Source organism: Ambystoma mexicanum, chromosome 9 (assembly GCF_040938575.1).
Source record: "Ambystoma mexicanum isolate Mex_15411 chromosome 9, UKY_AmexF1_1, whole genome shotgun sequence".
In the NCBI taxonomy this organism is placed as follows: domain Eukaryota; kingdom Metazoa; phylum Chordata; class Amphibia; order Caudata; family Ambystomatidae; genus Ambystoma; species Ambystoma mexicanum.
In genome coordinates, this window is record NC_090931.1 from 587,854,847 (window position 1) to 587,881,532 (window position 26,686).

At 45.1% G+C, this 26,686-nt stretch overlaps 1 long non-coding RNA gene across 3 annotated transcripts in view; it reads left to right on the top strand.

Moving 5' to 3' along the window:
- The window catches only part of LOC138488319 (uncharacterized), a 29,435-nt gene extending 2,957 nt beyond the window's left edge, over positions 1 to 26,478 (top strand). Inside the window, exons 2-3 of one of the 3 annotated variants that reach the window (XR_011274636.1) lie at positions 72 to 155; positions 26,105 to 26,478. This is a non-coding gene — a long non-coding RNA (uncharacterized lncRNA). Of the gene's footprint in view, positions 1 to 71; positions 156 to 445; positions 2,614 to 5,945; positions 6,042 to 26,104 lie in introns of those variants that run through there. The other 2 variants (XR_011274638.1, XR_011274637.1) reach the window with 2 other exon arrangements.
- Positions 26,479 to 26,686: the final 208 nt, after the last annotated feature.

Genomic DNA, 26,686 nt, shown 5'->3' on the forward strand with positions numbered 1-26,686 from the left:
GGGGGCACTGGGGTGGCGGGCCCGAGAGAAGGTGATTGTGGCTAAAACAGAACTCCTGTCTTCCAAAATAGATCCACGGCAAAGCGAGTCCCCGGGGAAGGTGAATCCAACTCAGAAGCTCCAGCCCAGTCGGGTGGCGTCGCTGTGGATACAAGGTGAGTGTTACACTTGTGAAGCACCATTTGTGGTAACCAAATTAAATCTGTCTATTAAATACCTTATTCACTTCCTTCTTAAATACACCCTTGTCTCAAATGAATTGGTCCCTCTAGTCGTTCTGGATTTTCACTTGATAATGTTCTACAAATAAAGAAAGAAAGGGAGAAATACCTACATGTAAACCCCCTTCATGTCATATTCCAAGCATAGTCAATCTAGTCAATACATTGCCCCAGGAAATCATGAAAAGCCCTCAATAACCCATCTCTTTTAATATCTATTTCAGACACTCACTCAGTAAAGACAAAATGTTATTCTACAAGATGCGGCAGACTCCGCGGGTACGATTGCTACCGCCATCTTTACATGATGCAACGCAGTGACGTCATCTGCTCCCTGATGTCACAGCATTATTTACATTGGCAGTATGTACATTGGCGGCCATTCTATGCACAAATGCTAATGTGGCTCTGTATATGAGCCGACTTGTCCTAAATTAATTGATTCGCCATCCTGCTTGAAAGAGGTTTGTGTTCATACAATGCTATAAAGCATTTGGATATCTAATTATGTGTGTATACTGGCAATAATGCCTGATCTCAAATGACGTTCCTATCAATTCAATGTTACAAAATATTTAAGTGTTTAAATCAATCCAAGACATAGTTAAGATAACATATCAGTTGAATAATTGATAATTGCTAACGTTATTTGTGGGCATACCCAAGTGTGTATGTACACCAGCACTAATGCCGGTTCTCAATATGGCAATATGGTGGAGTACACGCAAGGATGAGCCACACTAGGCAATATTTATATCGACGAAAATCAATATCCTCAAAATAGCCACTATACAGAAAAAACAGAGTAGCATTGGGTTTACCTAGTGTGCAATGGTACTGTTGAAGGGCCCCTAGTTCAATTTTAATTCTTATAGTAACATACATATGTTGCCTCAAGCATAGCCGTTTTGATAGTGATCCTTGTAAATCCTTATAAACAATACATGCATTAACCATATAACATAGATGGCATGATTTTCATTAAAGTCATTCTTGGTAAGTCAAAAGCCTGTTTTTGTGTGTTACAAAAATACTTGTAATTCATTGGGCCTCATTACAAGTTTGGCAGTAGCCTTGCGGGTAAAACCGGCAGACTGCCGCCAAACTTTCTTTCCGATGCCCACAAATGGTCAATTGCCGGGTCATTACGACCCTGCCGGACCCGGTAATTGGCCATTTGCGGGCGCTGGAAAAAGATGCTCCCCGTTCCCATTCGGCCCCATAGGGCTGAATGGGAATGGGGAGGTTGGATGCACTGGCACTGTTTATAACGGTGCTGGTGCATCCGACATGCTGTGCTTGCGGGTGCCTTTCTGCCCGCCAGGTCCGACCTGGCAGGCAGAAAGGCACCCGCGATCCCAATTCGTAGTTTTTCCAGTCTGGAAACTATGGTAACGGAATGCTTACTGGTACCGTAGTTCCCAGACCGCCAAACTTATAATGAGGCCTTTTATTGTCCTTTTTTTTTAAGGTCGAGCGTGGTGCTCCTTAATCTACATATAAGTGCAGCCTCCTCATTTCGCAGAATCAGTTCTCGATCTCGCCATCTGTCACTAATGTGGATATGTTTCACTCCAATAAACTTAATTTGGTCCTTATTATCCATTTGATGTTCAATGGCCCAATGTTCCTGTAAGGGCAACATTTCTCCGGTAATATTGACATATTGAAATGCTCTCTGATACAAAATCTTAATTCTCTAATGGTGAAGCCCACATACAATTTATTACAGACACAAATCACAAGATAGACCACCTATTTAGATCCACAATTAATCAAATACTGTCTTACAATGTTGTGGTTATCCCTAGAAACATATGTTTGCACATTATTCTATGCATACTTGCACATAGTGCAATTCATATATTAGTAGAAGCTCCTAATAGGCAAACCACGTGTGTAAACAAAATCCGGTTGGTCAGAAATGTAGTTACTCAGATCATTGTCTAATAATAAAGTAGACCAGTGTTTCCTGACAATCTTATAGATTAACAGATTATTCTTTGAAAATTGTGTAATCATCTGAGTATTACTATCACCCTGCTTTGGTTTAATGTGGGGAGTTAACAACTGATTTCTATCCATATTATCAGCTCTTCTCTTGGCATCATTGATGATTTGGCTAAGGTATCCTCTCGCCAAGAATCTTTTTTCAATCAGACATTTCTCAATATTGTAACTGCCCTGTTTGCTGCAATTACGTTTGGCTTTTAGAAATTCACCTTTTGGTATGTTGTGTATCACGCTTCGTTGGTGGCAACCTGTAGAGTGTAACACTGAGTTAACTTCTGTGTCTTTTCTAAATGTCCTTGTACATAGGCCCCATCCTCAAATTAACAGGTAAGTCCAAGAATGTCATGTGTGATTTGCTACTTTCAAGAAGTAAATGTTGTGCAAGTTTGGCTGTTATAATTAAAATCAATAATTGAATAAAGAAGTTTGCATATTGCGCATCTGAACTCTGGTATTTTCTACATTTTATGAACAAGGCTCATGTTTTTGAAAAGTATTTGTTGTTTTACTGGTTACCAATGAAAGTGCGCTGGCCAGGGAGATGTGTTTGACTTTCTTTACTCAGAGCAGAAATCTGGCAGCAGCATTTTGCACACGATGCAGTGGAGAAATATTTCTAGAACTGAGCACAATACAGGCACTATTGATAAAGTCGAATCTTGAAGTGTTGATGATAGTCATTTTCTGGTTAAATGTAAAGAAGGATATGAATCTTTAATGGTCCCCAAGTTAAACCAAACAGGATGAAGTTTCTTTTCTTTTTGACGGAGTAGGGCATTTTCTGAAAGATTTTCGCCAGAAATGGTAGTTCTGGGGGGAAGACCTGCGTTGACTGCCAATATGTCAGTCTTAGTAGGACTGATCATAAGATTATTAACATCCACCGATTTCGTGATCACAAGCAAGCATGCTTTAGCCTCGTCAGCTGAATCAAATCTATTTCCAGACCATTGACAAAAAGGGGACAATCATCAACGAAGTTCAAGAAAAAAAAGACCATGGGCCTTATTACGGGTCCGGCGGTAGCCGTGCTGGTAAAACCTGGAGGTAGCCGCCAGACCCATAATGAATTACCGCCACCTGACTTCCCGTTGCCACTGGGGTATTCCAAGTCTGATGGCCAGGAAGTCAGGCACCAGTCATTGTGTTAGTCCCCCTGGGAATGGGGGCACGGGAGCACCAGCACTGTTCACAACAGTGGCGGTGCTCCTGTGAGGACTCTGTGAGACGGTGCCGTCCCGCCGGGCAGGTCTGACCCTGGTGGGTGGGACGACACCCGCCCACAGAGTCATACTGTGCCGGTCCGGTAACAACGGTGCCGGTAGACGGCACTTGCCCTTAGAGTCATACTGTGCCAGTCAGGTGCGGAGTCATAATGTGCCAGTCAGATAACAACAGTGCCGGTAGACGGCACCCACCCACAGTCATACTGTGCTGATCGGTACCGGCACCGTTGTTACCTGACCCGCACAGTTATAATGAGGCTTCATGTCTACGAATAATCTTTGTTAGAGGGGCTAAGTATAGATTAAAAAGTAGGTGTGGAAGAGCCAACCCCTGAGGAACTTCACAGGTTAATGCCTTCTCTATCAAAGTGAAATGATCCAGTTTGACTAACTGTGACAATTTGTAAGAAATGACTTCATCCATTTAAATACCTGACCTCTAATACCATTATTATTTAGGTGGGTTGGAAGGATCCTACGGCCTATTTTATTAAATCCGGCTGATAAATGAAGCAGGATCAGAGCTCTGGCAACACTTCCATATCCTTCTTGCCTCAGGATGTCAAGTATGGTTGTGGTAAAAATTTCTGCACTATATTGCGGTCTGAATCCTGCCAAGTATATCAGTATCTAGAGCAAATGCTTTGAGCTGCGGCAGAACTGTGAGGTTTAGTTGTTTAGGAAAAAAAATAAGTTTGAGAAATAGGACGAAAGTTATTAAGATCCTGAGCATTTACAGATAGCTTCTTAAGAAGGGAACGAACAACCGCTTATTTCCAAACAGATCACAGTTCACCTGAAGTTAGAGAAGTGTTAAAAATGAGAAAAATGTGTGTAGCATAGAACAGAAAGATACATTTAGAAGGGAAAATTTCATTAGGTGAGCCAGAAGCTTTTGCACTGAAAGATGTTTTCAACAAAAGCAGATCAAAAAGTGGTTCCTAGTGATTCCATCGACAGCCAAACCATCGACAACCATACCATTGACACAAAAAGCATCGAAAAAAAAACCATTGCATTTTTTAATTTTTTTTTATGGGGGTTCCCCTCCCAACCCCCCTTTTTTCACCTTAAAAACCCATTTTTACTAAACTAAACCCTTTACCATTTAAAAAAATACATTCAAATGGTATGGTCTGTCTATGCTTTGGATTCGATGGAATGACCGGATACCGTAATAGTAGAAAATGGCTGGGTGGCAGAAAACAATGCCTGATTTTCTAAGAGAGTTGGAGAAACAGTAACAGAGGTGATACTGTCTCTGAATAGTACCTCAACAGAGTCAAAGTTCCAGGTAAGTACCTATGTAGGGAGCAGGAAGTCCTAAAAGTCTCCTTAGAACAAACTTTGCCAAAGACAACAAATTAGACACAGATCCAGAATAAAGCACGTCCGAGGTTTAAAAGTAAGTAGGGAGTATTTAGGGGTACTCTTCCTATCCCACCATACTAGTGGTTACCCTGTGGGGAATCCTGGCCAGGACTGCACCGATCACGGCCAGGCAAGGAAGAGTTAATGAGTGGACTTTATGGCCATACAATCCCTATGGTGGGAGGGGGGCGAGAGAACAGGTATGGTACTCAGAATCACTAAAGACACTTACTTCTCCCATTGGTCCGGTTGGAGGGGATCCAGGGACCATGGGTGCAGTGGCTGAAGTTGGCTTTGCAATTACTTCTGGCTAGACAGTGGTTGTGCACTCCGATGGCATGGTTCTGAAGCTCTTCCAGCAGGTTGCCCAGGCACAATAGGACAGCAGCCGCAGTATGTCCCATAATGAGAGGAGACCCCAGGACATGACAGAGATGGGCAGCAATGTTCACCCCAATCGGGTGGCGGCAGACGAGGCACGTGGCTCTGAAGATGAATCAGCCTCAGGAAGGCCTCTTTGCATGCAGGAGAGGAGCTACATCAGAAGAGATGGACGCAGGCAAAAAGTTGTTGACCCGCTGTGCTCCAAGCATACTCTTTGGGTGACAACTGATGCTTTAGATATGCCTTATGCAAAGCTAGACAGCCCATAGCATCGTCCTTGGACACTTCCGACGTCTTATGCCGACAGGCTTCATGTGCAGGGAACTGGACTTGTTGGTTACACCAGTCTAAGGAACGTGCATCAAGGGAGAGCTCAGGCTGTTTGCTGGTGTGTTGTCTTACCAATTGGTCTTACGGATTTGCTGACTCGCTGATTTGGATTTGATGACTCTGGTGAGTACACTGCGCAAGCTCTGCCCCCAAAACAGGCCAGCAGTATTAACTGAGCCGGCCGGGCGCATCTGCGCACGTGCATCAAGGAATTGCTGAGGCAAGTACTGTTTGCTGCCGTGTTGTCCTACCCATTGGTCTTCTGGATTTGCTAACTCGCTGATTTAGATTTGCTGACTTTGGTGTTACGCAGCCAAGGAACCTTGCATTTAGGCATATGGATTTACGGACCTAAAAAAGTATTCTTATATACTTATAAGCTCTATTCTTTGTATTTTAGAGTCCACTGTGACAAGCTCTGCACCCAAAACAGGCCAGCAGTATTAATTGAGCCAGCCGCGCGCATCTACGCGCATGCATCGAGGGAGTGCTCAGGCAAGTGCTGTTTGCTGTTCGCTAGGTCGTGGGGTTGAGGGGCTCTGAATACGGTTGGTGGTTAAGCTGATATACTACAATGTGTGGAGCTTGTAAGTGCCGAGCATTAGCAGCACTGATACGTTATTAATGAACCTATCTTGACTGGGTGTGAGAAGCCAAGTGACCGTAAACTGTGCTGGAAAGGATCCACATTTTATATATTTTGATTGTATACGGTCAACACAGGATAATTTTGAAAACCAGTGAAACACTGTTGCTATATAGATGCATAGTGTAAATTTAAATGTGAGTTCTGGTCGTGTGACGAACCGACCGCACCTACCAGACTTGAGGAACAATTGATGAGGCAGAGCTCGGATAATGAACTCAGTGTGGTTTCCTTTGCTCCACCCAAACAGACTCTTGTATGTAACTATCCCTTACGACATCGCAGAACGTGTATACCAAAAACCATTTTAAATCCGGTATCTGCAAGCACATCCACTAAAATGACCAAATATCCTAAAATTAATGGGTTAAATGCAATTGATGAAGGAATTGCAATTCAGGAGATCGTGACTGATCTGAACATGTCCTTGAGCTGTTTGTGCTCTAAGATGATTGATAGGGTGATTAGTCCGGCTGGTAATAAAAATACTGATGCTGTGTCTGATCACAAGTTATAATGGAATATCAAGACTTAGAGCTCAGCTTAGATTGCAATAATATGGACATGAATTATAACCATAAAGAAGCACTGGTGTCACATGAAACACATAATTATGGGATGGTTGATATTGAGAACGGTGTGATTGTAATCGTAGTCCGCAAAGATGCCAATGTGGTTGGTGAGTTGGTGGATGAGAGAACAGATGAGTACACAGATGAAACGATAATTGACAAAGCAGGTGACACTGCTTCATCGTGTGAGTGAAAACTCTCATGACTCACAATTTGTACTTGATGCAGCTTTGGGGGATTTGTTTCACAACATATGTCAGATTGTACTGTTGCCGTCCAAAGTGCCGCTATTACATAGTGAGCGGACCGGACCTGGGGGGGAGGTATGTGCATACAGCAAAATGTAGACAACTCACATGAGTCCAACATCAGTAGCACAAGCATGCCATCGACAGCCATGATTACAGTATTTGAAAATCTACTCACAACATTGGCTGAAAAGTGTGAAAGATTGGAAAACAAACTAGATGTTCAGTCTCTTCTCCTGCTTAAAAGCATTAATCGAAGCAGAAAAACATTAAGGCAGCAGGGTACTGTAGCGAGGCATGGTATCACAAGTATGACACTGGCACAAAAGATATGATTTGTAAAACCTTTATTAACTTTGTGGTGTTTGGAAAAACTCCTACTTTGCCCTATAACTAGAATGGGACCATCAAATAATAAAGAAAACAGTTTTAGTTGTGTCTGTCAAATGAAAATGGCCTATGCCAATAAAACCTAATGCCTGCACTATCTCTTTTACAAAAAAGTGTGTAAAGGAGGTATGTATATAAAAGGAAAATCAGTGTTCAACAAAGAAAAAATGTGGCTGAAGCAGCTCTCCTCCCCATGTTAAAACCGCATGGAATAAAGCAGTCTGTATAGGCAGGATGACACACCCTGGCTCAGGCTTTAACACTGAAACAGTTCGGAATGTGGATCAAGGCCTGTCTGGCTTCCACGTCAAAGGCTCTTGTTCCAGTCTTCCCCAAATAAAGAAACAAAAAGTTCACACCGGTCCCCCTCTGTCAGGCTCAGACCTCGTCAACAAACAACAAAAGTTCAACATTGGTCCCTGTCTGCCGGGCTCAGACCTTGCGCAGTTTAATGTTGCTCCCACTCTGCCAGGCTCAGAGCTTGCACAGTTTAACTTTGGTCCCCCTCTGCCAGGCTCAGACCTTTCACAGTCAACAACGCTTGCTGGGGCTCCCTTCTCCAAATCTTTTACACTTTGGGTCTCCATCAGTCTGGCTCAGACTGCTTTTCGGATGTCAAAGACTTTCGAATATGCAGGCTTCCTTTACAGACCACAGCAGGACCACTTTGACTCAGAATTCTATGTTCAACCTTTCCTCTACCCTTCTCTCGGGGTTAACTTGTTCACTTTCGCTTTTACAGTTTACTCACTTTTATCACCTCAAACAATGTACCTTTCACAGAGACTTTCGAGTCGGCTACTCCTTTTCACCGTATCACTGATTCCACAGCTGTCTTTATATTAAAGTACATTCACAGGTCTGCCTTTCCTTGTGTCTCAGCCACACGAGTGCAACCTTCACTTGCGATACATTGTTGTAACCCTCAATCTTTCTTAGCACCCCCCGGTCTCTCAGGTCGCTTGCCAACTCACTGGCTGTGTGCAATTCTTTCTTGCTTTTTTGATTTCCACTTCACGAGTCAAGGTTAGTACCACAGGTTTGGCCTCGCCTCCCCAACTCTGCCGTTCACCCGGGAGGGTCGCTGACATCCTTGAAACACAATGCAGTCTTCGATATTGGGACATGGCCTTCTCCACGTGTCTTTCACAGCCTTGTGGAGGCAAAGACCACTTGTAGGGAACTCTCAGGTTTTTCTCCCGCTGCTCTCCTGCCTTTGTTCGTCGCTCTGCTCCAGTAGGTTCACCTTCGCCCTGGAAGTTCTGCTCATACTCGTGTTCCACCTTGCTCAGAGTGTGTCTCTAAGTTGCGCCTTTTATCCATGTGAGGAGAGATAATTGGAATCAGGAGAATGCACTTGAAGTCAAGTGCCTGACTTTGCCTGACCCTATTAGTGGGACATGTCCAGTACGATGTGTAAGAGTTAGTCTTGTTGCTCTCAGTCACCTTCTTCCTCTGCCTAGTGTTTGTGCAGCAAAGGGGGAGGGGGTGCAGTTGGGACATCAGATCCTAAAAAATAGGAGGGGTTGGATGTACTAAAAAGGGGGAATACCGCGTCTCACCATCGGCTGCCCCAATCTACTCCCCGAAGACCCCTCACCCAGGTGATCCTCCCACACTGGTCCACCCCCAGGGTCTGGATCCAAAGGCAATGGCTGTGCCCTACCCACTTGAGCGAGAGATCCCTGGGGATTAGCGGGTGAGACACCCTCTGGTTTCTCACAGTACAAACACAACTGTTGAGACTAGTCAGGCACAGAAAGGTGATAGTATTGAGATTGAACAGGTGATACAAAGATCTATTACCAACACTATACGGCAGGTGTGCCCACTGCTATTAGTGGATGAGGGACAACATTATGGAAAAGGAGAGAAATATCAGAAGCTTTTATCTATGACAAAAGGAACAGATCTAACAATAAACATGTGTGTATTATTAGTGAAGATAGCACTAGTTATAATATCGTGAATTTAGATATTTCTACTGTTAAAGTCGATTAATCTAACACTCAGGCTACAAATCGTCCAGAAAAGATACTGTTAGTAATGGTGTAATAGAAATACATCACAATAAAACACCACTACCATCGTCCCATATAAGGGGCCATACACAAAGGAATGATATTTGAAGTTATTTGGTAGGTCCTGTAAATGTGATTGCCATTCAATGTCAAAATGGTAGGAGTACTGGTGAAGAGGCTAGGAGTATACCTAGTAAACTACACAAGAAGAAGAAAATATTTAATGTGTGGGTAGACACTGAAGATCGAGTTTTGGAGCATGTGCAATGTCTGTGGTTGAAGAAGAATTGGCCTGCTCCTCTGTCATTACCACCAATATACAAGAGAGGAGTAATATGGCGGTAGATCTTGGTTGATAAATACCACCACTCAAACAAAGATGAATCGACAATCCCAGGTGAATGGGAGTTGGAGAGACATGGGTCATAAACAAAAATGAGGGTAATGTTGTTGATGGTGATGTAGATTTTAGGTCTGAGGTAAGGGCCCTACAATTAAAGCCTGTTTCATCCACAGACTATCAACCCCCACCAGTCGCACACCTGCACTGCCTCCCTGGCAAACCTGCCCTTAGGGACTGTTTTTCTGTATCCCTAACAGTCCCCTACCAGCACTTGACAGCTGATGTCTGCACTTACCCTTGTATCTGCCACCAATTGGGCGCACTTTTTACTTATTGCTTTTATTTATTCTATTTAATTTTTACTGTCGATCCTATGTACTGCACTTCCCCCTCCCCCTTGCCCTTGCACTTTTCCTCTTCCCCCTTCCCTTGCACTTGCGTGATCAGAATGTCACCAGGCCTAGTAAGATCGTTGTCTTTGTCTTCCCTATGTTCCCCCTCCCTTGCCTCATCGCGCCTTGAAACATTTGTGTACAGGCGTGTTATGAATTCCATATCATATCATATCATAACTTCCCTTAAATCGTACGACTGTTCTGTGTACATTGCATACTGTAGTACCTCTTCGGGTTATGATTGTTGACCAATTGGAGGACACAATAATATCGGTATCTAACATTTGGTTTACATCTGAATCTACATTGGAATATATTTTACAATATGAAAATGAATTGTATAGGCTTGGATATAATTGTACGATCGTAAAGATGACGACACACAAATATAGAAATCCTCGATTGGCTAAAAAACCTACTAATGTTTTGAATCAACCTACTCAGTTAAGTTCGCAGCAGACACAACGAGACAGAGTAGATGATAAGGCCGTCTATAAGAGAGACCATGGAGAAATGGGTGAGAAAGGGATCCATAAAAAGGAGGTTGATAATGTTGATGGCTAGTGACAATGGCTCCCAAAGGTCTTCAGGGCCCATTGTTCTGCAATCTCACGATGACAATAACATAATATGCTCTTGGAACACTAGGGTTTTGCCCATTTGTCTGTTGAGCGTGGTCTGTTAGCCCACATCCATATATTTACTATAATTGCTCTTCTGGAAACGTGGATGGCAGAGTTATGTGATATAGACAGTAGAAGTACCATGCAGATACTGGCTGTAAAGGGCCCTGTTGGTCACCCTAAAGGATTGTTCGGCATCCATGGATTATAATTTCTGAAAATGGTTCGACCACCACCAGAATCAGTTATGAACAGAGTCTAATGGTCTTGATCAACATCTATGACCCTCCCAAAGCTGTGGCAAATAAATTAAATATAAAGACTGTTGAAAAGAGTCTTGACGACACTGACCCCTGTGTCCCTTTATGGATAGTAGGCGATTTTATTGTTAGGATAGGTACGCCTGATGAAGATTTATCTGACTTGGGTGCGTCTGCTCGAATCTATGTGTCTTTAACTAATCGGCAGGCAAATGCAGGTGCCACGCTACTTTATGCATATGAATTCACCAGGCTGAATGGATTTTGTCCTGGTGATGTTCAGAAAGCCTTTACGCACATGAGCGGCAAATGTGCCTCCACCATTGACTATGTGTTTGTGAACAACATCGCATTGGCTATGGTGGAGGACATGGCTGTTCTCACGCGTGAGGAGAGTAACCACATACCACTGTGTGTTAAATTAAAATTTGATGTAAACAGTAATGTGTCTGATTTGTATGGCTTAAATGGAGAATTTTTTATTAACAATGGCGAGAATCGCATACAGTGGAATGCGACAAACTTAGATAAAGCAAAGCTAGTTGTTGAAAGGGTGATTCCGACATATATTATGAAACACTTAGATGGCTGTGGAAGTGTTGGGCCTGCAACTATTACTGATTTTATGCTATTAACCTCCGTTATTAAAGAGGCAATTCAGAAAAGAAGAAATTATAAAAATTCTCAAGAGCGGTGAAATAGCGTGTGTAGAAAGGGTCAACGTTATGATCAAAGAATCAATGCTGCAAAAAAACAACTGTGGATCAATATTGTGGAGGCACCACATTCAACAACAGGCTTGTCTACAGCAATAGACACTTCTAAGCATATTAAAATCTTAAAAGCAGAATATCCTAGATGGCTGAGAAATCATCGCCATAAGTGTGGGATTGAGGTCTGTAAAAAACTAGCCAATCATGCTCAGACTGGTAATAATATAGGCATATGGATGGCAGTTAGAGGACTGGCAAAGAGAGCCTTGCCTGTTAACAGTGTGTCTGAGGATGCATGTCGCACCCACATAGTGATGACACTGGGTTCTGAAGTACCAGCAGATATTGAGGAATTCATTCCCTTTGAAAAATGGACATGTAAATCGTCAGTGGTTGATATTGGTAACATAATTGAGAGGTTGCATGATTCTCGAGCAGCTGGCCCTGACGGAACTTTTAATAGTCTGATTAGGCAATCCTCGAAGATTTGGGCACAAGTGCTGTACATCCTTTTTGTGCACATTGGAGATTATGGTGTGCTCCCTTCCTCCTTGAGTGAGAGCCACATTCTTCCTGTGCACAAGAAATGTTGGAATAATCCATCTAATTATGGGATGCTTGCAATGTTGGATATAGCAGCAAAAATATTTGTCAGAGTGCTGCTGGTTGAACTGAACCAATGGATCATGGATAATAAGATTCTACCCCTGAATCAAATTGGTTTTAGGACAAATTTCAGCACTACACATAGTCTACTTATACTAGCATTGGCGATTGAACATGCGTGTACGAGATGAAAATTGACGGTCTATGGCTGTCACGACCCACATCCAGAAACCCCCCTGGCAAGCCCATGGGCCAGGAGGGGTCTTGGCTCGGGTCTCCAACAAACTTAGGCATCCTTTGCCTAGGCCCTCTTGGGGCCAGTCCAGGCTCATACTTAATCAAGACTAGTGTTTAGGGAACTACTTTATTTCAAGTGCCAGCCAACATGGAGGCATTCACATAGCTTGGTTCCTTGGAACCAAGCTATGCGGTATAGTGTTTTGGGTGTGGTAGCCTAGGAACGACTTTACCTGGACTACTTTCTTGAAGCTATTTAAACCACACCCGACTTGGATAACACGCTTCGCGTTACTTTGCAATCCTGCAACGTGACGCTCATCGTGTTCAGCTGTACCCGCGAAACTCGGAAGAACAGCATCTGTGAAGAGACACAAGGACATTGTTAGCAGCAGCAGCTTACCTGTACTTTTCACCGTTAGTTGCCAACAGCTCCTGCGAACAGCATCCTAGGATCAGCGCATCTCCCGGACCGACGGATCTGCAAGAAAGGAAGAAACAAGACATTAGAAACTTTTACAACATAACGAACTGTGCCGAAAAGCTTACCTCGCAAGTCACCCCTCGACCAGCATCGCCTCAGGATTTCATACACTGGGTGAGCACCGCAACCTATGGGAAAGAAAAGACGACAGGTTAGCAAAGGCAAGACATCATAGCGCTGCGCATAGCGCCTACTTACCGCATCATAGCGCTCTTTATACGCCATCATTTACCGGCGAGACCCAATTCAGCCAATGCATCACATTGGACTTCCGCACACCTAAGGAAGAGAAAGAGACATTTTTTAAACCAAGAATGGCATGCAAAAATAACAACAGTATACAACAGCAATAAGACCTACCTGAAAGACTCAAAGCAGGCCGGCATCAGTGAAGTAACTAGATCGCATTCGCCCACAGAGGACAACGCGCCCCTGCCAAGAAGGCAGGACGGAGAGCACACCAGAATTAACAACAAGGTGTCGAGAGGTCCACAGGGGCTGCAGGCATACGGGGTGGTGGGGGGCTGCTTACCCCAGTTGCCAAGTCTTGAACATTGCCCACCTGGATTCAAGGCAGAACTTCCCCGCTGTCACACCTGGGAACCGCAGAGAAGGATACCAGAGTCCCTACGGCTGGGTGGCGTCCCCGTGGATAACAGATGAGCGTAACAGAACGCAAAGCCTGCCAAACCAATGCACCTGGGCGCCATGGAGACATCAGAATTAGACCAATTGGCCCAATTGTTAGGAGAACTTCGTGCCAAGGTTCATTCTGCCCGACAAAAGACTAACTCTCTCCAGAGAGACTTATTAGTGACTAAAGAGCGCACTGAAGAAATTAGCAGGCAATACTTGCAATCACAAGCAGGACAGACGCCTCTACCTGGAATCAACCCAATGATGCAAAATCCTACCATGCCATCCACTACCTCTACTCCGGTACAAATCATGTTACCGGGAACAGTTCCTTTGGCACCACCGGAGAGGTTTGCAGGTGATCCACGGAAATATGCAGCTTTCATGAATCAGTGTCGCCTTCACTTTCTTTGCAGGCCTGGAGCATTCCCAAATGACCAAGCTCGGGTAGCGTTTGTTTTATCATACCTGAGTGGTAGCGCAGCAGATTGGCCGGTTCCATTGGTGACCCATGATGATCCTTTATTACACGACTTTGGGGGATTTCAGAGGGAAATGGAAAAACGTTTTGCTCGCCATACCTTAGAGCAAGCAGTGGACAATGAACTCCTTTCCCTCCGACAGCGGAATCAGGACTTGTTAACGTACATTGCTACTTTCAACAGATTGGTTGCTGAAGCTAGGTGGCCTGAAAACAAAAGAACCACGTTGTCTCATCAGGGCTTACGAGGCAAATTAAAAGACGTTCTAGCTCAAGTGGTTGATCCTCCTAGAGACTGTTCTGAATTCATAGATTTGGTCGTACAACTAGACCATCGGTTGCAAGACCGAAAAGCAGACCGTTCCAAAATAGACCCTCGGGCTGTGTATGTTTGATCTAGGGACAATGTAACTCGAGTGCAAATCGGAGGGGTACGACCTCCACTAACAAAACAAGAGCGAGATAAAAGGAGATAACAACAACAACTATGTCTGTATTGCAGAAAACCAGGGCATTTCCTGAAGGACTGCCCAGTGAAACCTCCAAGGAAGATCGTCGGGGCCACAGAAAAAGATGAAGAGAAGGAATCTAAGTCAGAAAACTACCCAGCTCGGCAAACGTAGGGGTCAGTTTGTCGAGTGAGAGAAAAGAGCCACCAACCTCACACTTTGCAATACCGGTGATCTTAATTAATAACCAACGGTCATCAAGAATGAATGCCGTTGAAGCATACATCGACAGCGGAGCAGTTGGGAATTATATAGATCAAGACCTGGCTGCAGAGATGGGGCTTCCCCTATGTTCCAAGCCGACTACAAACAAGGTAACTACGGTGGATGGGACAGAAATCGCTTCTGGACCCGTAACCCAATGCACAGCCGAGATAACCTTGCTGTGCCAGGACGGATATCGGGAACTTATTTCATTTGATCTCATCAAGGCACCTCAATTCCGGCTCATACTAGGGATGCCATGGTTAGTCGCTCACAACCCTTCGATTGACTGGTGGGCAAGGAAATTAGCCTTCCCCAGTGACTGCTCCCCAGCCTGTTATTATCAAGAACAGAAACCTGCTTTCAGTAACTCTACGACTCCCGGAGCGACAGCTTCAACCCTGGGAGTAACTAATACCTTGCCTGAGGAATACCATGATTTCCAGGATGTATTCCAGAAGGACCAAGCAAACACGCTGCCGCTTCACAGGCCCTATGACTGTCAGATCGACCTTGTTCCCGGTGCTCAAGTCCCTTGCGGTAGAATCTATGCTCTTACGGAACTTGAAAACCTTCATCTGAAATCTTATTTAGACCAGTACCTTGCAACGGATTCATCCGCCCATCAAAGTCCCCTGCAGCCAGTCCTTTGTTCTTCGTACCGAAAAAAGAAGGGCACTTAAGAACCTGGATTGACTACCGCGCATTAAATCAGATCACCGTGAAGAACCGTTACCCTTTGCCACTTATCCCTGAAATGCTAGACCAGGTCAAAGATGCCCAGATTTACACCAAATTGGACCTTCGAGGAGCGTACCACCTGGTCCGGGTCAGAAGCGGAGACAAATGAAAAACTGCTTTCTGTACCAAATACTGTTTGTACGAATATCAAGTCATGCCCTTTGGGTTATGCAATGCTGCCGCAGCATTTCAATATTTCATGAGAGAGTTAATTGATGTCTGCGCCCTAGTGTACATAGATGATATCCTAGTGTACTCAACCTCAAAACAGGATCATATCAAGCACTTCCGTTCAGTCCTCACATATGCAAAGCTTGAAAAGTGTTTTTTTCACATCACCGAAGTTGAGTTTCTGGGTTTTATTCTTACTGCAGGAGGCATCAGAATGGACCTGCATACAGTAGACACTGTTTTGAAATGGCCATCACCAACGTCAATAAAAAGGGTACAAAACATGTTGGGCTTTGCGAATTTCTATCGCCGCTTCATACCAGACTTCTCTCAAGTCGTACACCCAATCACCGTATTGCTACGAAAAAACAACAACAAATTTGCCTGGACCAAAGAAGCAGAAAAAGCTTTTCAAGAACTTAAGAAAAGGTTCACCTCCGCGCCAATCCTGCGACATCCTCGCCCAGATCTTTCTTATATCGTGGAAACGGACGCTTCCAGTATAGCAATGGGAGCTGTCCTCTCACAAAGAGATCCAGAAACCGGCCAGCTACATCCAGTGGCCTTCTGCTCCAAACAATTCTCACCTCTGGAGATTAATTACACCATCACGGACAAAGAACTCTTGGCCATCAAATCCGCCTTTAAAGCCTGGCGGAACTACCTTCTGGGGGCCAGACACACCATTACAGTTATCACGGACCACCAAAACCTGCAATATCTTAAAACAGCTAAAGCCCAGTCTTCACGCCAATTGCGGTGGGCCCTTTTCTTCGCCAAATATGATTATGTCATCACATTTTGACCAGGGGTCAAGAATGGAAAAGCTGACGCACTCTCTCGTACAGGCACTGATGACATAGTATATACGACTCCAGACCCAGTCCCCACCATACCAGAAGACAAACTCTTGGGCCTCACTACGGCCTTAACCCAAGTAGAACTGAGAAATGAGATTCAACGAATTATGAATCCAGATACTTTCCTTGCATGGCAAGCGCAGGGGGAACAATAATCCATCAAAGATCACTTACCCTTTTTTAAGGACCGTCTGTACGTACCCACCAAGGACTTACAACAACAAATCATTTCAGATTATCACGATTCTCTGATCGAAGGGCACCCTGGAATCACCAAGACTCTAGCCAAGGTAAAACAGAACTTCTGGTGACCTGCCTGGTGTAAAGACGTCATCCAATATATTCAGTCCTGTGGGGTCTGCGCACAAAATAAGTCGCAAAAACAAAAACCATCCGGTCTTCTGCAACCTTTGGACATTCCTCCCACTCCATGGCACACTCTTTCCCTCGACTTCATCACTGACATACCTCCCAGTCAAGGGTTTAACACCATTCTTGTAGTCGTGGACTTATTCTCAAAGATGTCACACTTTATTCCGCTCAAAGGCCTCCCTGACGCATCCACTTTAGCCAAAGTGTTCCTGGATGGTATTGTTAAACTACATGGCTTCCCATCAGTCCTGATCTCCGATCGAGGTAGCCAGTTCATCTCCAATTTCTGGAGAAAATGTTGTGCAATGGCGCAAATTGACATCCAGCTATCCACTAGCCATCACCCTCAAACGGACGGTCAGACCGAGAGGACCAATCAGACCCTCGAACAATACCTACGGTGCATGTTGCACCATGAACTAAGAGACTGGAAAGACTTACTATGGATAGCCGAGTACGCATATAACAATTCCTTGCATTCCAGTACCGGACAAACACCCTTTTATACCCTTTATGGTAGACACCCATGTACCTCAGAACTGGATTCCCAACCAGTTTGGAAATGCCAGCAGGGAAAACCCTTCACACCAACATCACTCAGGCTTTCAAAAAGGCCAAAGAACATCTTATTCTCGCCAAAGAAACGCAAAAACAATTTGCCAACCAACACTGGAAAAAAGCCCCTGACTATCAGGTAGGAGACAAGATTTGTACCCATCAAGGGAACCCGGACCTTTCAACCCAGGTACTTAGGGCCTTACACCATCAAGGCAATTATTAATCCAGCGGCCGTCAAACTAGATTTACCACCTAACCTACAAATCCACCCGGTATTTCCTGTGTCCCTTTTAAAACCAACGCAGCCCTGTACACGGATTGGGACACCACCAAAACCCATACTTATTGACGGAGAACCAGAATTTGAAGTCAGAGGCATCCTGGATTTCAAGTATTCAAGGGGCAAGCTATACTATCTAGTTGATTGGAAAGTATTTGGACCCCAAGATAGATCCTGGGAACCCTGTGAAAACATTCATGCACCACATCTGATCAAAAAATATCATTGAAACTTTCCAACTAAACCTGGGCCGGACAGAAGGAACACCTTGAGAGGGGCCTTGGGGGGGAGTGCTGTCACGATCCACATCCAGAAACCCCCCTGGCAAGCCCATGGGCCAGGAGGGGTCTTGGCTTGGGTCTCCAACAAACTTACGCATCCTTTGCCTAGGCCCTCTTGGGGACAGTGCTGGCGCCTGTGGCACCAGGCTCATACTTAATAAAGACTAGTGTTTAGGGAACTACTTTATTTCAAGTGCCAGCCAACATGGAGGCATCAACATAGCTTGGCTTTTGGAACCAAGCTATGCGGTATAGTGTTTTGGGTGTGGTAGCCTAGGAACTACTTTACCTGGACTACTTTCTTGAAGCTATTTAAACCACACCCGACTTGGATAACACGCTTTGCGTTACTTTGCAATCCTGCAACGTGACGCTCATCGTGTTCAGCTGTACCCGCGAACCTCGGAAGAACAGCATCTGTGAAGAGACAAAAGGACATTGTTAGCAGCAGCATCTTACCTGTACCTTTCACCGTTTGCTGCCCACAGCTCCTGCGAACAGCATCCTAGGCTCAGCACGTCTCCCGGACCGACGGATTTGCAAGAAAGGAAGAAACAAGACATTAGACACTTTTCCAACATAACGAACTGTGCCGAAAAGCTTACCTCGCAAGTCACCCCTCGACCGGCATCGCCTCGGATTTCATACACCGGGTGAGCACCGCGACCTATGGGAAAGAAAAGACAACAGGTTAGCAAAGGCAAGGCATCATAGCGCTGCGCATAGCGCCTACTTACCGCATCATAGCGCTTTTTATACGCCATCATTTACCGGCGAGACCCAATTCAGCCAATGCATCACATTGGACTTACGCGCATTTAAGGAAGAGAAAGAGACATTTATTAAAACAAGAAAGGCATGCAAAATTAACAGCAGTATACAACAGCAATAAGACCTACCTGAAAGACTCAAAGCGGGCCGGCATCAGTGAAGTAACTAGATCGCATTCGCCCACAGAGGACAACGCGCCCCTGCCAAGAAGGCAGGACGGAGAGCACACCAGAATTAACAACAAGGTGACAAGAGGTCCAGAGGGGCTGCGGGCATACGGGGTGGTGGGGGGCTGCTTACCCCAGTTGCCCAGTCTTGGATTCAGGGCAGAACATCCCCGCTGGTCACACCTGGCAACTGCAGAGAAGGATACCTGAGTCCCTACGGCTGGGTGGCGTCCCCGTGGATACCAGGTGAGCGTAACAATGGCGCATGTATTGACGTCAGTGCAGCATTTGACACGGTCATGAGGAATCGGCAGTGGAATAAATGAATTGCATGGAACATTCCTCATGACCTGTTAAATATGATCATGTTGCTGAACAGAAATACAAGTGTGAGGTGCGATTGGATGGACAAGGGAAGCTGTCTGAGCTGTTTCCAACCAGCAAGCAGGATTGTATACTGGCTTTGACACTATTTACTATTTGTCTTGCTGACCTGGCAGTTGTGCTGGATAGCTTGGATGCTTGTCCTGTAAAAGTTGGAACCCAAAAAATCAATTGGCTAGGCTTTGCTGATGACGGGTTACTGTTAGATTACACGCCAAAGGGTCTGCAAAAAATGCTTGACGCTCTGGGAGGATATGCACAACTCAATGAGCTTTGTATTAATATTAGCAAAACTAAAAAAATGGCATTCATAGGGAAAAGAAAGATAGCCAATTCCAATTGTGTGTGGAAGATCTACAATGAACCTGTTGAGTGTGTTAGGTGTTACACAGCTATCTGGGTGTAATAATTGAAAACAATTTAAAATTAAACCTGCACTGGGACGCAAATAAGAGTGAGTGTATGAGGATAGCATTCACCCTGAGTTCCTTTATTGGTAGGCATGGAGGTTGCTCATTACAGACAATATTGTTGTTATATACCGCGACAATTGTTCCAGTAATGCTGCATGGTGTAGAAGTGTGGGGACATAACCTGACCAACAAATTGAGCAAACTAGAAGCTAGAATATCGTGACTATTATTTAGAATGCCAAAGAGATCATCAGTTGAATATATACACCTAGAGTTTGATCTTTAGAGCATTAAAGCAGATTTTATCTGCAAGGTAGCTATGTGTTATGAGAAATGTCTGTGCCTCAATAATGGAACCGATATGGTCAATTATTTTCATGCCTTTATTAGACTCCAGAAATCTGACAAATTGGGGACCCTGTTTGGTGTTACTAACACTTGGTTTGGAGGGTTTGAAAACAGTACCCACAGAATACAATTGAGGGCATGTTATATTGGTTAAAGCAAAAACTAAGTGCTTACAATAATGAGACCGATATAGTGCCATTGTCATCTAATGTTAATAGCGGTCCTTATAATCAATATAGGTTGATGCGTAGGTACATGCCAAAATATGTCTCAGCATATCCTAGTAGTTTCATCATCAGGCAATATCTATTGCTAACATTCAATATTAAAAAAAACAAAAACAAACAAAGAGGTGATGGGTGGAAGGTTTAGACTGAATCTTAACCACTGGGGTTGCTCTGGGCAACCTTCCAGACCATCGTTCTTCGCCTGCCAAGCCATTACAGAAGGGGAAAAACCATATGCAAATAAGGCTTGGTCCCACCCCAAAAGGGGCAGTCCAGCCCGAACTGCTAGGTCACGTCCCTTCTGCACGAGACCACAAGCATCCCCAAACAGGTTTCAGCCTTGTTGGGCCTCATCAGTGAGGAGTAGCTTGCGTCTCTAGGCCCAGCAGGCACGGGACCCACGTCTGAGCATACCCGTCCCACTCGGGGTGACAAAGCAAAAACAAAGAGGTGATGGCTGGAAGGTTTAGACAGAATCTTGACCATTGGCGTTGCTCTGGGCAACCTTCCAGACCATCGTTCTTCGCCTGCCAAGCCATTACAGAAGGGGAAAAACCATATGCAAATCAGGCTTGGTCCCACCCCAAAAGGGGCAGTCCAGCCCGAACTGCTAGGTCACATCCCTTCTGCACGAGACCACAAGCATCCCCAAACATGTTTCGGCCTTGTTGGGCCGCATCAGTGAGGAGTAGCTTGGGTCTCTAGGCCCAGCAGACACGGGACCCACGTCTGGGCATACCCGTCCCACTCGGGGTGACAAAGCAAAAACAAAGAGGTGATGGCTGGAAGGTTTAGACTGAATCGTGACCACTGGCGTTGCTCTGGGCAACCTTCCAGACCATCACTCTTCGCCTGCCAAGCCATTACAGAAGGGGAAAAACCATATGCAAATCAGGCTTGGTCCCACCCCAAAAGGGGCAGTCCAGCCCGAACTGCTAGGTCACATCCCTTCTGCACGAGACCACAAGCATTTGGACTAAGTATTTGTTCTTTAATGTTGGTTTTCCCAACCTTTATAGACTGCACATTGTGTTACCTCTGAAATTAGAATGTATACCTTAATGTGAGCATTCCCAGCATGTGTATATTCTACCTTTTTAAAGGTATTAATCTTAATTCTTTGTAAATGCTGGCATAGAGCCACTTTAGACTCCGATGTTTGCCTCTGTCTCAGATTTTAGCCTGATGCCTCGATGCCCAGGCATAAATTCAGGTTGACCATTTTCAAATGGCTTCTACTGGATCCAATTGCTCGCATACTGGTTTTTGTACATCTGAAATTATGTCACAAAGGTTGCAGTGGTGATTTTATTTTTAACAAAACATGTAAGGCACGACAGGCCCTAAACTAAGATCTATGTACACATAGAACTCTATGGAAATTGCATTAACCCACCGAGCTATGTTAGCGAGTTTCCCTTGTGCTGAATATCACCCATTTCGATAAAAACAGGATGACATTTGATTCCTCTGCCTGCAAAGCTACCCTTACAACCTGCAACTCTGTCACACAGAGATGGTGGTGTGTGTGGGAGTGTGTGTGTGTGCACGCACGCGGGTCCTGTGTGTGTCTTGTGGATACATGGCAGTTTGTTTATTTAGCTTCAGCACAACACCAAAGGTGTAACGATTGCCGAACAAAGGTCTGCAAAATGTGCATGAACCCACTCAGCTTTGATAGTAGAGCTGAATTCACTGGCTTGCATGCTACACAGGTCTACAACACGTGCTCCACCCCCTGATCTATCATACTGGGAGTGGAGCCTCTAACCAGCAGGTTACTGGCAAATCGCTGCTTCACAGGTACACGAACCCCCAAGTGAACTCTGGGTTTTCAATTAATCCGCACCCCTTCTTTCCCTCTGTACCCTTCTTTCACTCACACCGAGCAGATCTTCTTTTCAACACGTTTACAAACGCCAAGACTATTTGGGGGTTCCAGTGCCTCTTTATTGGTGTATTGGGAAGGCGTGTTAAAGCACAGACTCAACCTCACGTTTCCTACTGAAATCTGGACAATATAAGGGCATCTATTGAACCCATTCAATAACATAGAGGAGATGAGGATACAACATGCTTAAAGATGCGCAAAATCTATACAGAGCAATGATCACATCTCTTGCTTGCCTCTGATTGATAGGCGTGGACATCTGGGAAACGATGGCAGCTGCTGTGGGCAAAATCCTTCTTTGCCCTGCATCTGCCATGGAATTAAGTGGTTGCCATTCAAGAATGAGGGCCTTACGGGCGCACCTCAAGATGAAGAGTGGCTCCATCCGGGACCCCGTATTGCTCTAATGTGTGGGCAAGGAGCAGCTCCACTCCATTGAAAAACAGTGCCTGCTGTATAGCAGGAATCTTGATTTATGACCTTACACTGCTTATCTGGTCCTTTGAGGTCGCCTGCAGGGAGAAGGACTTCCCACTGCTAGGTTCCACAGTGATCTGCATTGTAATCTGCCAAGAGAAAAACACTTGTTTTAGGAGGGTACACCAAATGGGGGCTGCACTTGGCCCGCAGACAATATTGGAACAAGTGGCAACATTCTTGAAAGATTTAGTAGAAGCTATAGCGAGACCGTGGATCTGATGTCACTAGCCTGTGCTTGAGGTCGCGAGCCATGTCCAAAGCTCACCCGCGCCTAATACAAATGATGGGCTACAATGCAAATAAAAAGAATCTTGCAGGGATAATACATGTATTTATATGAGCTGCTGCACAGCACAATTCTTAGTAAGATCTGCCCGTAGTCATGGGAAACGGTGTCATCACGGTACATGTCCATGACATTCATTCCATATAACATGTATGCATCAAGCCACCTGTATTACATTGATTTTGGGCGACGATGAACTTGTGGAGGGTTTGACTATTGCACAGAAGGAATGGCTGTTTAGAGGTTCGTTGGTGGCTAAGAAGTTAAGTCTAAGACTTTGGAAATCAAGGATTTCCTTAAATGAGAGCACATGGTTTGCTGAGATGTTTAAACTGGTAGCTATGGAGCGAGTGATCTATAATGGTCAGAAGAAAAGGAAAAAAGAAAACTCAGAATATTTTGGGCAGGTTTCTAGATATGCACTAACTCTGTGATACATGTTTCGGGGGGTGGGGTTTGAGGGAGGGGGGAGTTACTGTCGCTGCTGTTGTAAATATTATAAGTATGTGAATAATATTTTTAAAAAAAACATCGGTATTACAAAACACATAGAGCGATTGTTAAATTCTAAAGTCTTGATGTTCAGCATTTACTTCTAAAATTAAACAATAGGTCAAAAAGTCTGAAAACCAGCGCCCATGTATTGCATGCAGCCTTCTGCATGTAGTCTGCGTTCCCCATGCACTGCCAACTCTGGTGCCAGGTTGGCGAGCACCTTTCCTCTGCGCATCCTGTACTCCAGGAGTTGCTCATATCGATGCTGACTCTGCCATCAGCTACGTCTGGTGGCTTCCCCACCTCGCCAGCAGTGCACACCCCCCTCAGACTCCACGAGGCCCATACACATATCTGAACAGGAGAGAAAGAGAGAGAGAGAGAGAGAGAGAGAGAGACAGAGAGAGAGAGGGAGAGAGGGAGAGAGAGAGAGAGAGAGAGAGAGACAGAGAGAGAGGGAGAGAGAAAGAGAGAGAGAGAGAGAGAGAAGGAGAGAGAGAGAGAGAGAGAGAGAGAGAGAGAGAGAGACTTATTGCGACGAAGTATGCAGAGTATAAAATAGTATCCAATGATAAAAGTCCGACTGAACAAAAAATGCCCATTCAGAAAAGGAGACAACTTTGCTCAACATCACCAAAAATAGTCAAAGCACATGCTTGTGGCTGATATTTGTTACTTTACCAGCAGGGGCAGGAAGAGGGGGAGGCAAAGAAATAAGCTTTTGCACTAGAAGCGCACATTTCCACTACTAGAAATGCAAATGAAGAAAAAAAAGGCTTGGGAAGGAGAGTAAAAAAGCCAAAGAAAACATGCGGGGCCCTTGAAGGCAGAAGAGGGAGGAGTTTGGAACAGTGGCAACGAGTGCAAAGCAGTTTCTGGATGTCATCCCCAAAAAGGACCCTAAGAGAACGATAGACTAAAAAGGACGTTGGTGAAAACCACTGACAAAAATGTGGACGACATTTCAAATGTCCACTACTGCACACGGAAGTTCATAGTTCAAAACGCTGTCTCTGACCCACAAATGTCTATTAAACGCTGCCAGGACCTACTTGTCTAGGAAATTCTCCAAAGCCCAATCCATCAGAACTACACGGGCTGCCCACTCACACCTCCTCACCATTCCCAGATACAAAGGTCAGAAAGCCGGAGGCCGCAGCTTCCCGGAGATGGCCTCCAAACACTGAAACTAGCCTCTAGCTCTGAGATCAGATGCTTCCTTCTGCTGCTTCCGCAAGGGCCTCAAAATCTGGCTCTTCAACGAAGATCTCCTAAAGTAATTGAGCTTGCATAACTCTATATGCACGTGGCAATTGCCCGCACAACTCTATATGCACGTGGCAATTTCCCCCACAACTCTATATGCACGTGGCAAATGCCCGCACAACTCTATATGCACGTGGCAATTGCCCGCACAGCTCTATATGCACGTGGCGATTGCCCGCACAACTCTATATGCACGTGGCAATTTCCCCCACAACTCTATATGCACGTGGCAAATGCCCGCACAACTCTATATGCACGTGGCAATTGCCCGCACAGCTCTATATGCAGCGATTGCCCGCACAACTCTATATGCACGTGGCAATTGCCACTTCCACCGAGACCAGAAACTCAGATCTGTGCACCGTGTATGTACCACCACTGTTTGTAACCTCTGTAACCACGACTTTCATGTAAACCAGTGCCCAGGTGCCCCCAGGTTTGGTGCGCTTTATAAATGTCAAAATAAATAAATAAATAAAGTAGAACTAGTGCTTCTAAATCTGTCAACATCAGAATGTTATACAGTGCTTCAGCATGGGTTCTCACGCTTCTCAGCACTGTAATAATAGCTGTTATTGATACCCAGTGATTGGTACCCAACGCATCGACCTTGGAAAGGTGAAGGGGTGTCCACCCACGGGATGAATGCTGCTTCAGTAACCTCTCTGTGTACCTTCCAACAGCTATGAATGGTTCAGTGCTTTTGCCTTCATGCACAAACATTAGAAAGGACCCAGCATCCACTTTGTTTTGAACTATTGTGACATCATTGGTCAGGATTCTTTTTTGGTGAGACAGGGTGTGCTTTATGATGCCTTGTTCTTTGTAAGTTGTGTTGGCCATATCAGGTGGCCCGCTTATGTCTTTCAGAAGCTCTTTATCAGTCAGACACCAAGAAGCCGGGATATTTAGGAGAGTCTCAACAACTTGGGATTTTGCGGCCGATTTAGGCTGCTGCATCTTTCAGCATTCCTCGTATTTGCGGACGTGATCTGATTTACAGTTGCAGCCTCGCTTTCAGGCACTTGGCCCTTGTTTCAGCCCGTGAGACATTTACCGTAACACCCATGGTTGCTTCCTCCACTCCTGCTGGGAGTCTTTTCCTTACCTCAATTGCACTTTGCTGTTTCCTGCAGTGTGTGGGTGATGTGCGAGACCAGTAAGGAAGCGGCTATATAATGTTGTGTTTTTTTTACACAGGAATTTCCAAGGTGACTATGTGAGGACCTATCACGCAAGACCTCGGGGGGGAGTGAGATCTCACGTGATTACGGGCGGGACGCGCGCAACGAGCCGGGAAACCCAGCAGAGTTGAAGAAGGCACCAGGAGGACAGTCGGGCCTCGGTGCTACTCGTTTATGAGGGAATCGAATCAGCCCTTGACTGAAGCCTGCTTCACAGGCAGATCCCTCTCTCTGCAGAGCACAATTCCATGGCTGAAGACAAGCCTAATGGAAGCTCTAGCAGGCAGTGGATGTAAATAACAACCAATGCTCTATCAAGACTGAACTGTGAGCACTACCCCCCACTCCATCATGTGTATATAAGGTGTCAGAATAAACAGCTCCACCCCAGTCAAGCGTCCTGTGTTCATTGGGAGCCACCACAGACTAGTTTCTTTTGTTTTAGAACAGACCTAACTAATCAGAAGCAGAGGCAGCTTTTGGTGTGGGGGCGGGGGGCAGATAATAGGGCATCAGCGGGAGGCTGTGGGGTGCACTGGGCACCAGAGCGGATCCAGGGTGGCGACCCCCCCGCCCCTGGCTCTGCCACTGCATCTAA